General features: G+C 29.9%; 1 pseudogene; it reads left to right on the top strand.

The window, feature by feature from the left end:
- Nucleotides 1–10,265: 10,265 nt before the first annotated feature.
- On the top strand, nt 10,266–10,956 carry LOC114941267 (uncharacterized; annotated as a pseudogene).
- Nucleotides 10,957–12,353: the final 1,397 nt, after the last annotated feature.

The raw sequence follows: 12,353 nt of genomic DNA, 5'->3' as shown, positions 1-12,353 counted from the left end.
TTTTTAAAATTAAAACTTCTTGCAATAATATTTTTTTTAAATTCAGTTTATAATAATACAAATATTAAATAACTTGGAAGAGATGGATACGGTCATTGCCAAACTGATGGGCCTTTCCCCGACTAACGAGGAGTGATATTTTTGGGACGAATTTTTAAAGTGCCACTCCGAGGTTTTAATAATAGAAATTTTTTGATTAGCCGGATAAATTATTTTAATTCGATTTTTGCTTCTAATTGGAATTTTCGCGTTGAACTAATGTAATTTTTTTATTAACGTATTTTCCCTTTTTAATTTGACATAATTATCTAATTTATTGACTATTGTATTGCGACCTTATTAGAACATTTTTATTATTATTTTGCGTAGTGAGGAAGGACTAAGTTAGTTCGAAACGTTTATTGAATTAAAATAGTAGATTTTATTTTGTAATTAATTTTAAAATTAAAATTTATCCAAGAATATAAATTTTTATTGCTCGTTCACAGGGGCCTTGTAATATTAAGTAAGTATGATTGTGTTATAATAAAGGATACATTTTTTGGATCTACAGTAAATTCTGCATTAAAAATATCGCAAAAAAGGATGTATTCATTAATGAAGTTTTATGGTATGTAAAAGAACTTTAAATTATCTTGAGAAATGGTATGACTAGGGTATAACTATTTATAAAAAATTGCAAATTTTAATTAAAAAGCGATACCTTTAAACTACGATAATGTTTAGATGTTGCGAATATTTGAGTATAGCGTAAATGGAGATAGATTGTATAATGAAATTAACTTTGAAAAACTTGTTACCTTTGTTAAAATGTTGATGAAACATTAGATCAAAAATGAAAAAAATTCTTGCAAATAATAATAGTAATGGGGGTTTTTACTGAATTGTCGAAAATAGTACAATATATTCTAGCAATACCAGTAAATAATAGTTATGGGGAAAGAATTCTTCAATAATAAATAATTTGTGGAAGACGAACGCAATAGATTAAGAGTAGAAATAGTTACAAGCAGAAATTGCACCAAAAGTGAATTATAAAATGAAATATAAAGAATTTTAAAATTTATATTACAAAGCCCGAACAAAAAGAATTGTTGAAATGTGCGTTAAGCAATAAAAAGTACTTTTTGTAAAAAAGAAAAACATTTGTTTAGCTTTTAAATAATTCTTTGTAATGTAGAATTAAGTAAAGTTACCAAATATGTTGCGAGTGCAAAATTTGGGGATTATATATGGCTTAATGGTATTATAAAATATGATGATAGAATTTTTGTTTTTATAAGGTATTTTTTAAAAATGTGATATTAGTTTTATGTTCAAGAATAGGAATATGGTACTTAAAGTCATCGAAAAACTGTTAACTCTTTCTACATTTTATTTACCTCTTCCCCCCCCCCTTCCTTTTTACTAATGTAAGCCCGGGCGAGAACCGATATAGAGGGTAACAACCGTGCTTCGGGCGATGTTGAAAAGTCTCTTTATTCCTTAGAATCTCTCATAAAATTTATTCATACGCTAAATAGTAGCCTCTTTTTTAAATTTTGGAATAATTTTATATATAATTATTATAGAAAAATTACATGTATATTATCTTGATTATATACAGGATGTTTCAGGAGGAATAATCAGCATTCCAGGGCATGATTGTACACATCGTATTTTAAACAAAAAAAAATTTTTTAAATATATAAAAATTTTTATGTATTTCAATACAATACAAACATATACAAAATATATGTGTTTCATCGTGGATAAATTTTAAAAATACATCGTGTTTAATTATTAAACCTAATAAAACCATAAATTTCCCTGAAACAATAAAAATTAAATTTTTTGTTTACAATTTTTATTTAAATTTATAATAATTAATCAAAAATAATTATTTTAATTAATTAATAATCATAAATTTTTTGATGAAAAATATCAAAAATTTTAATTTCACTGAACAAAAAAATTTAACTAATGACTTATCAAAAATGATTTAATGTTTATATTCCTAATCATGGTAACAGGAAACGACAAAAATTTAATGTAATTGTTTCATAGAATTTAGATCTGCTAACAATTAATAAATGTATTCGTTCTTAAGATCGAACACGCTGTATCTTTATTTATAACCGTCTAAAATAGGACACATGTTATTTTAAAACTTTTTTTTAATTATGTATACAATAATGTCCTAGAATGCTGACTATTCCTTCTAAAATACCCTGTTTATGAACTTTTGTTACAATGATTTTTATAATAATTTCTTTGTAGCAAGAAGCAAGAATATTCCCAATAAGCACAAGTACATCCTATGTACGTACAACGGATGTCCGGTCGGAACATTGTGTACATCCATCGATGCCCAGATTACCTGCAACGGACGTACAAGGGACGTCCATTGTACGTCCGTTTGCAACTGGTTGGACGTCCATAAATCGTCCATTATTGGTCATTATGGATTTTAAATAAATAAATTATGTATCTAAGGGACGAATTTTGGATCTTTATAAATAAATTTTAAATCTTTAATAAACATATTTTGGTTCTTTTTTATACATGTATATCGTTTGAAAATGACCATTTAAAATTCATAAAAAAGAAATTATAAGCAATAAAAATTTGACATGCAAATTAATTCTTTTTTATACTCATCATAAAATATTGCAGAATATTTCTTATTTTCGTATTTTATTTATCCGAATTTTTCTTTGTCCAATTTCTTCAATTTAAATTCAATATCTAAATTTTTTGTGTTGGGATAGTATCAGAAGGTTTAAACTGATTCAAAAAAATTTATAAATATTAACTGTAATAGCCACTTTTTGCATGCGCTTTATAATTCTTTTAACTAATTTAATAGCGAGATAGACAGCGAATCTTTCATCGCATAGCGGCAAAAGAAGGAACTATTACAAAGATAATATTGCATAGTATATTTTGCAATGTCTCCAATGAAATATTAAATTTATAATATTTGCAAATGTTGCTTCAATATTATTATGATACAAAAAATAAAATATTTATGCAATATTTTAGGGAATATTTCGTGCTGTAAGAGAATTGATGGACATCCCGTAACGTCCAAATATTAGTCACTGATGGATGTCCGAAATCGGATGTACAATGACGTCATTTTATGTCCATGGACGTACATACGTAAAATGGATATTAAAATGAACGTCCATAGGAGTCTTGTGCTATCTGGGTTTTAGATAAGTAAGAATTATAGATTAATATAAGTTTTTATTTTAAAATTTTATTTTTTTAAGTGCTTCGAGCTTGATCATGATTTTTTAAAAATAATAAAATTTTTGCGCACGACAATAAAAAATTCTATTTGAATTTAAAAAATTTCTTCAAGATGGTAAATTCAGTTCCAACAGTTCCACTGTAGGTATCATTTAAAATTGAACGGCTTCCTCTATTGTTCCTTCGTTTTGTCGTGTAAATATAATCCCTCGGAAGCAGACCTTATCCATTAAATTTAATCTGTACTTATTCAAATTTTAATTCAGGCAATAATGACGGCTTGCTGGTTGAAATGGGATCTATATCGGCTGTTTATGTCCATGAATTCTATATGCGCTGACTAAAACCTATAAAAATTGCTATGTTTTGCTCGATATCTAGATATTCCTTTGATACTGAAAAAAATCAAATGACATTATATTGTGCATTTTAAAATTATTATTTCAAATTAAAATTGTATACACAAACAGTCAAATAAAATTATAAATTTTATATGTGCAAACATTACGCACTATTTTTTCATATTATTATCGATTTTTAGATAAGTATTTACAATATAATTTATCGTTAATTAACCCGATTATATAATTTTATAGTATATCCGATATAAGTATATTTGATGAATAATTAAAATATATATATATATAATATATATATATCGCTAAATAAATATAATCGCAAAACATCATATTTATTCATACGAAAGTATTTCTAAAATAAGAATTTAAAATCATAGCAGATGTGCATAAGAGTTGTTACATTCTATTTTATAAACGAATTTAAATTTAATTAAAACTTTAATTAGATTTCTTAGTTTTTATTCTTGTTTAATCTTAATTTTATTTTCTTTAGTATCGAGCAGATATATATATACATATGCAGAAAATTTTTAATAATGAGACAGATTTTATTTTATTTTCGATATTCTGATAAATAGACACTTACTTTCAAATGCCTCTGTTAAATCGGTTTATATCCAAAAACCCATTTCCCATGATATAATTTAACATTGAATAATAGCTTGGCCATTTTAATTGAAAACGCGAGTTTCTCTCCTTAATAAAAATTTGTCGCGATTCGCGTACTTTTTCAAGACAATGTCACCACAACATTCACTGATGAGACTGTAAGCACGAAACTTTCACGCCCCGATTTTAAGACTCACGCAAAAATTAGATTTCTCCTTTCCTCTTATGTTACGTCATACTGATAGAGATGTTTTAATTTGTTACGTTTCTTATCTGTTTACGCTTTTTTATCTATTCTCGTTATCTTACACATCTTTATAAATTACTGTATTTTTCGAAAGATACGTACGTAGAGCTTATTTCTACTTATATGCTTCTGACTCTTTTATTCTTTAATTTTAATAAATATAATAAATGTTAATGGTATATATTATATAAATATTAAATATTAAGGATATTAGCAGCAAGTAAAATTACGTAATAGTCAGCAGATTGGCAAAAAAATTTATTCATCAGATCGATTTTAATAAATTTGGTATTAACTATCTTTGTATTAGATTTGATCTGTCGACAGAACCTGTTCACAGAATCTCTGACGTTTGATTGATGGCAAAAAAACCTGAGAGAGGAGAGAAAATAAATAAATGAATGAAAAATAAAATACAATAATTACAATATTACAATCAATTTATAAACAATTTACAACAAATTGTAAAAAACCAATATATTAGATCTCAAATTTCTTGGCGGTAGACATAATATTATTCCACTATTATTGTTTAATTTTTTATCTTTATAAATTTTTCGTTTTTATCGGTAATGAATTATACATTATACATCTTTACACCTTCAAAAACCAGTTTCTTTACGCATTTCTGGTTCTATGGAATTGGGAAATTTTAATATCTTCAGACTGTCTGTTTGACGTTTACTTTGCCATTAACTACTGTTTTTTAGGATAGTTAGAACTACTTGTTTTTATTGCTTATACACTTGCTATTTTTTAACACTTGCTTTAGTAACTCCTATGGTCAGTTTTAAATATTAAAAAAAAAAAAAACCACTCCTCAATGTTTTAAAGTCGACCAGACTGGGAATAATTTTTTATAAATAATTATTTGAAATACAACAACATTTCGGCTGTCATTGCAGCCCTTTTCAAGACATCTATAAAAAGTTCAATCAAATAATTATAATTTAATACACTTATTCGCAACCCAAATTTAATTATAAAATTTAAAAACAAAAATGTGTTACATACCAAATTTAAAACAGTAAATCAACTTTTATGCAAACTACCGACAATGTTAACGCTTGTTTTGATGAACAATGAAAGACTGACAGAAGTAAGAAAATTTTAAAAATAGATGTAACTTTTCACAAATTTTAGTCAAAAAGCTTTAAGAAGAAGAGACGAAATAAATTGGTCTTCGAAATTTAAAAATTGTCATAATAAAGTAAAATAAAAAAAAATAATAAATAGGTGGATATAAAAATAAAAATAAATTAAAAGAAAAAAATAAATATAAAACGTTAAAATAACGTAAAGAACACGATCATAAACCCATGAAATTCTCCGATCTTTCTGAAAATTAATACTTTTTCCTTGTTTTTTTTGTAAAAATTTTCCAATTTTTTCTCTTTTTGTCTGTTTTCCTTTTTCGTGGGATTTTGATCGTTTTTCTTGACGTTATTTAAGTCTTTTATTTTTTATTTTTAATTTTATTTTTTTTTTTATATCCCCTTTTTATTTTTTTTATTTATTGGATTTTATATGACGATTTAAATTACGAAAGACACATTTGTTTCGTCTTATCTTTTTAACGCAGTGCTAAGATTCTTGTGAACATTTAACATCTATTAAATTGGCTTACTTTGTCGTCTTGCAGGGTTCATCAAACAAGCGTTAAATGCGGTAGTTTGTAGAAGTTGATTTATTTTTTTAAATTTTGGTATGTAAACATTTTGTTTTAAATGTATAAATTTAATTTTTGCGAATAAATGTATTAAATTATAATTTTTTTGTGAAATTTTATAGATGTACTTTAAAAGGGGCCCAATGACAGCCCCAAATGTGTTTTATTTCAAATAATATTTTAAAAATTATTGCCAGTTGGTCGATTTAAAATGAGGGGTGGTTTTTATTAAATTTTCGGAACCTTAAGGATTATTTTTTATTTATAACCGTGACCTTTCTATGGTGGTTTTTCAAAGAGGATATTTTAATTGTAGGAGAAATTTGTTGCAAAGTTTTGTGCAAAATTTGGATCAAGACGAAGAAGAAATATGTAAATCTTTCAACAATTTATTTTTTTCTCCGGGGCAGGGGGATGGATATTCTACCTCCGCATATTAACAACAAAAAATACGCAAGTAAAATTTAAAATATTTTTACAGCGAAATTCACTTAAAAGGCCATCTCCCGCTCGAGCAAAAATTGCGTTTTTAAACTTGAGATTAAAGTATTAATTGTAAATTACGTGCGTTAGTGTCAATTGAATCTATCGAAAAGCGATTATTTGATCATTTTCCTTTGAGTTTTTCGTTGGCTTTTTTTTTACCCAAAGGGCATTCATCAAATATAATAATAGTGAGAACGGGTCTAAGAAACAAATTTAAAACATTTTTTCGCAAGTATTTGGGGTTTGGAATCCATTGATAAAAATAGATTTCCCCAAATGGTGTAAATATCAGCAATCGTCGCGTTCCGGGTTCGGGTGGGTTTTCAGTTGGGTGATAAATTTTGGGTCCCATTGGAGAAGTAATAAAGATGATAGGAAATTTTGATAGAAAACATAAAGAATATTAAAGGGTTAATATGGGAAATTTTCCCAGTGACAACCTGGATAATTTGAGATTTCGATAGCGGTGGTCACAGTTTGAGTAAACAAAACATGATGTTACATCGATAATACATTTGTATAGATACTCCGACTGCTCAAATTTTTGAAATCTACAAAATATTTTGCAACTAAGCTGGAAAAGGTCAGGTTACTGATGAGGCCGGACGATACGTGAGAAAGGGAATTGTTATTGAAGGACGATTCTACGTATAGATCATTATAGGACCCGCTGAAGTATGAGCACGAGGGTTGCTAATTTATTAAAATCTTGGTTAGATAATTAAATTTAATAGACGATAAACACATACAGACAATGAGGGTGTCGAAGGGTTTAATTTGCCTCGTGCGTATGGTTTCCCAAAGATTCATAAGGTAGGTTACCCTCTCCGCGTCATAATTTAAACTGTAGGAAGTCCTATTAAAACATAGCATCCTTTTGAGTGAGATACTCCCAAAATGCAGTCAATAAACCTCGATCTCATGTCAAGGATAGTGGCCCTTTGTGGAGATTATTAAAGACAGAAACATCGACGACAGCCATGTTATGATTTCTTTGGGACGTGACTCACTTTTACTAACACCCCTTGGGAATTAATTAAAATAGCAATAGAAAACCGATGGGATGACATCTCACAATTACTTCTTTTAGCCTTGCGCAGTTTTTACACGCCATTGACACGGTTATGCGCTCAACGAGCTTCGTTTTGAGGGAAAAAATTTTACGAACAGGTTTCGGTTCTCCGATGGGGTTCCATTGTCTCCGATTTTTTCTGACATTGTTATGGACGATTGGAATCATACTGTTGCGTCAATTGGATTTGAACCCTTTTGTATTTAGGTACGTCGATGATATTTTTAAATTTATTCCGAAAGGAAAAATTGAGGATATGCTTCGTGTGTTCAATGGTTTCCACACTCGACTTAAGTTACGTTCGAACTAGAGAAAAATTGTTCTCTGAGTTTTTTGGATACGAACGTTAACGTATCGGTGGTAGATTGACGACTAATTGGTACCGAAACCCTACGTTCAGGCCGCTATATTAATTTTCTGTCAAATCATCCTATGGGGATATAAAATTAGCGTGATTACAAGCCTAGTTGATAGGGCTTTTTTACTCGCGACCCTATTTTTCATGAAGAAATATTAATTTAATCAAAAGAATCCTTATTAATAATTTTACCCGTTAACAATTATAACAAAAACATCAAAAAAAGACTTCGAGCGATTAAATTTGGCGGTAATCTTAACTCGCCAATCAAAATAAATTTGATACGCGAAATTGCATTGTGTTCCCTTAAACATTAAAGATCTTAGCGAGAATATTACGCGTTGCATCAATAAAAGTGGAATTTGATGCTTTGTATACTGTCCCAAAAAAATTGGACACGTTGATAAAAAGAGGTAAAGATGGGATGAAAACTTAAAAAGAACTGATGTTGTTTATTAAAATTGATTGTGCGAATTGCGATTCGGCTTATAGGACAGGGCAAGAGACATTAGAAAAAGCGCATTAAAGAACATAGAAATAACATAAAAAAAGACAAGACATTGCATTCTGTCGTTAGTTTAATCGGACTTGCAACGATCATGAGTTCCGTTGGGATTCTCCGGTGATTCGCATGAGGAAAAAAACAGACAAGAAAAAAAAGAAATTGCAGAAAGTTTTACATAAAAAAAAAGGAAAAAAGTATTAATTTACAGAAAGATACGGAGAATTCAGTGGGATGTATGATCGTGTTCTGACGTTATTTTAAATCGTTTTTTATTTATTTTTACTTTTAATTTTATTTTTATTTTTTATCCACCTATTTATTTATTTTTATTTATTTTACTTTTTTTATGACGATTTAAATTACGAAAGACACATTTAGTTTCGTCTCTATCTTCTAACGCTTAGGGGACTAAGTTTTGTGAACAGTTAACATCTATTTAATATGTGCTTACTTCTGTCAGTCTTGCATTGTTCATCAAAAAAAAGCGTTAACATTGTCGGTAGTTTTCATAGAAGTTGATTTAATGTTTTAAATTTTGGGATGTAACACATTTTGTTTTAAATGTATAATTAATTGTGCGAATAAGTGTATTAAATTTTAATTATTTGGGTTGAACTTTTATAGATGTATTGAAAAGGGCTGCAATGACAGCCGAAACGTTGTTGTATTTCAAATAATTATTTATAATAATTATTTCAGTCTGGTCGAATTTAAACATTTAGGAGTGGGGTTTTTATAATTTTTACTGGCAACCTTAAGGATTTTTATTTATTAAATATAAAGTGCAAACATTAAAGTACAAATCTCCTGTCTTATTGACATGAAACTAAGCGCTTCTAACATTTCATTTATACCTTAGTGTATCTATCGCATTGTAATATTACTCTCATGGCCCTATTCTGTGCTCCTTGCAGCTTGTTCAATGGGGTATCATTCATACAGGACCAAAAGGTTGTACAAAATTCAAAATGAGGTTTCTATGAAGCGTTTTATACGAAAACATATAGTATATATGCTGATATGTACCTACCTATCCTAATTAGAAAGCTTATTCTTTGCCTAGTTTTTTTATATATAATCACAATGATCTTCAAATCCTAAACTACTATTTATAATTAAACCGAGGTATTTAATATTTTCTACACGTTCTATATTATATCTTCACACTTTAATAACTCAAACAACATCACGTCAAAAACGGGACATAAGATGTCTTAAAGATATCTAAATATCTTATTGACGTCTTAAAGACATATTTAATATGATGTTTAAAATACATCTTAATGACTCCTTTAAGACGTCTTATGTCCCGATTTTAAACATTTTGGTGTCTGGGATATTTCTTTTTATGTTTCCTTACACTTCCAATTAACATATATTTTGTTTGCTCGCATTTAAATTTTAGGATATTTATTGCATTTATTTTTTTCTGTATTGAGCATCAAATTTCTTTTGTATTCTAATCTTTACAGCATTCTCCCGTTACATAAAGTATAGTATCATCCGCAAACATTTTTAAATTAAGATAAATGTGATTGAATACATACGAGGGCGGTCCGATAAGTACTTAACCTCACCGCCGATGGTGCCAGTATCGACAAGAGAGATTTACTATCGTGTAGTACATTCTCGTAGACGGCTACTGTCAAAATTTCAGCTGAATTGGACTCGTAGTTTTGTTTTGACCGCGTGTGGAAGGGGCGTGTCCGCGGATTTTAGAAAAATGGAAAAGAGCAATATCGGTCGGTGATTCGATTCTTGTTTTGAAAGGGAAATCGCGCAGCGAATCAAAGAGCGCTTGGATGCTGTGTACAATGACTTTCTCCTTCGATAGCGACCGTCAAAAATGGTTTTTTAACGAGTTTCAACGTAGTCGCACGTCGGTTTTGATGAGCCACGCCCAGGTGCCTCGAAAATGGTTACACGGAGGATAACGTGACAAAAATTCACGATCTCGTATTGGCAGGACCGCCGCGATTGAAGGTGCGCGAGATAGCTGAAACAGTAGGCATCTCAAAAGACCGCGTGGGTCATATCTGCATGAAATTTTGGGCATGAGAAAGCTGTCGGCGCGAGGGTGCTGCGTTTGCTCATTCGAACAACAAGCGCAACCATGAGACCACTTCAGAGCAGTGTTTGACGCTGTTAAGCGCAATCCGAAGGAGTTTCTGCGTGTTTCGTGACCGTCGACGAAACATGAATTCACTGGTACACACCAGAGACCAAGGAACAGTCGAAACAGTGGACTTCACCCGGCGAACGTGCTCCGAAGAAGGCGAAGACTGTCCTATCGGCCCGGAAAAGGTGATGGTCATCGTTTCTAGGATTCACAAGGTGTGATCAACTACCTGGAGAAGGGCCAAAACGATCACAGGGCTATACTATGCCGAATTATGGGCCGATTCGACGCTTAATTGCAGAAAAAAAAAAACGGTTAAGCCCAAAATTGGCGCATAAGATATCATTAAAAAATCTTTAAGACAGCTTTAAAAAGTCTTATGATATGATATCCAAAGACATCTTAAAAAGATTTTAAAGATATCTTATGCGCCGAGTTTGAATTTGGTGCTGTCTGGTTATTAGTATTAGAAATATATAAATATATATTTCATGTTATTTAAAAATAAATTTACAATAAAATCGATTTAAATTAAATGTATTGTTATTATAAAAATTAAACAAATCAAATATAGTAGGCCAACTGAACGAGCAAATAAATAAGATGTAAAAATTTATAATAGTTAAATAATTAACATTAATAAGAATATTTGTCAGTCAGCTCTCCTATTTTTTTATTAAAAAACTCCATCTTCATCTCGACTAAGAGCCAAACGCGATGTTATTGCGACAATTAATATCTAGAAATTTTTTGGAAACTGAGGAATTTGAATCCTATGGTTGGGATCTCAGAAATTCCCCTTGTTCCTTCTCTTAACATCCCCTGTAAGAAAAAGACGAGAAAAATATTGGTCCGAAAGTCGGCGGAATCGGGAATCGAACCCGGGACCTTCCGCTTGGGGGCGCCCCTGCTTTTCCAGCTGGTTTTCAAGCCATTTAAAAATTTTCAAAAATTTCTTCAATTTTTAAACCCCCACCCCCCCCCAAAGGCGCCCGTAGGGGGTTCAAAACGAAACAAACTTAAAAAGAATATTTGTCAGTAAGTTTCCCTATTTTTTTTTTAAAAAAAACCCCCAATCTTAAATTCTCGACAAGATTTAAAAACCCCGATTTTTATTGCGAAAAATTTTAAAAAATTTAAAAATTTTTTTTCGTTTAGCCCGGTACGACGCCTTTTTTTGGGGGGGGGGGGGGGGGATTATAAACTTTGGAAAAAGAAATTTTGGTTTTGTAAGTGTCGGAATAGTTTAAGCGGGAAAAGGGCAGTCCCCCGGAAAAGGGGAAGGTCTGGGGTCGTTTTCCCGATTCAGAAAAACCTTTCGGCCCAATATTTTTTCGTTTTTTTCTTACAGGGGAGTTAAGAAAAGGGAAAACAAGGGGAATTTCGAGACCCCAAACCCCATGGATTAAAATTTCCTCATTTTCCAAAAAATTTCCCTAATTTTAATTTTTGTCGAAATAACATCGGTTTGGTCTTAGTCAAAGGATGAAGATGGATTTTTTTAAAATTAAATAATTAAAAAAAATTTCCCGACAGAAACGAAAAAATTGTAAACTTTTCGATGAAAACTACAGTTTTAAATAAATACAAAAAAGTTAAATAAAAAAAATAAAATTTTAAAGTTAAAAATCCCAAAGTTATTTAAAAATTTTAAAAAAAAAAAATTTAAACCCCCGATTCTTCGCTTTGCCC

This window comes from Nylanderia fulva, unplaced genomic scaffold (assembly GCF_048542155.1).
Source record: "Nylanderia fulva isolate GAGA-0341 unplaced genomic scaffold, ASM4854215v1 Scaffold1147, whole genome shotgun sequence".
Taxonomy (NCBI): Eukaryota; Metazoa; Arthropoda; class Insecta; order Hymenoptera; family Formicidae; genus Nylanderia; species Nylanderia fulva.
Note: the sequence above shows the minus strand (reverse complement) of the source record. Positions and strands in the feature narration are given on the sequence as shown.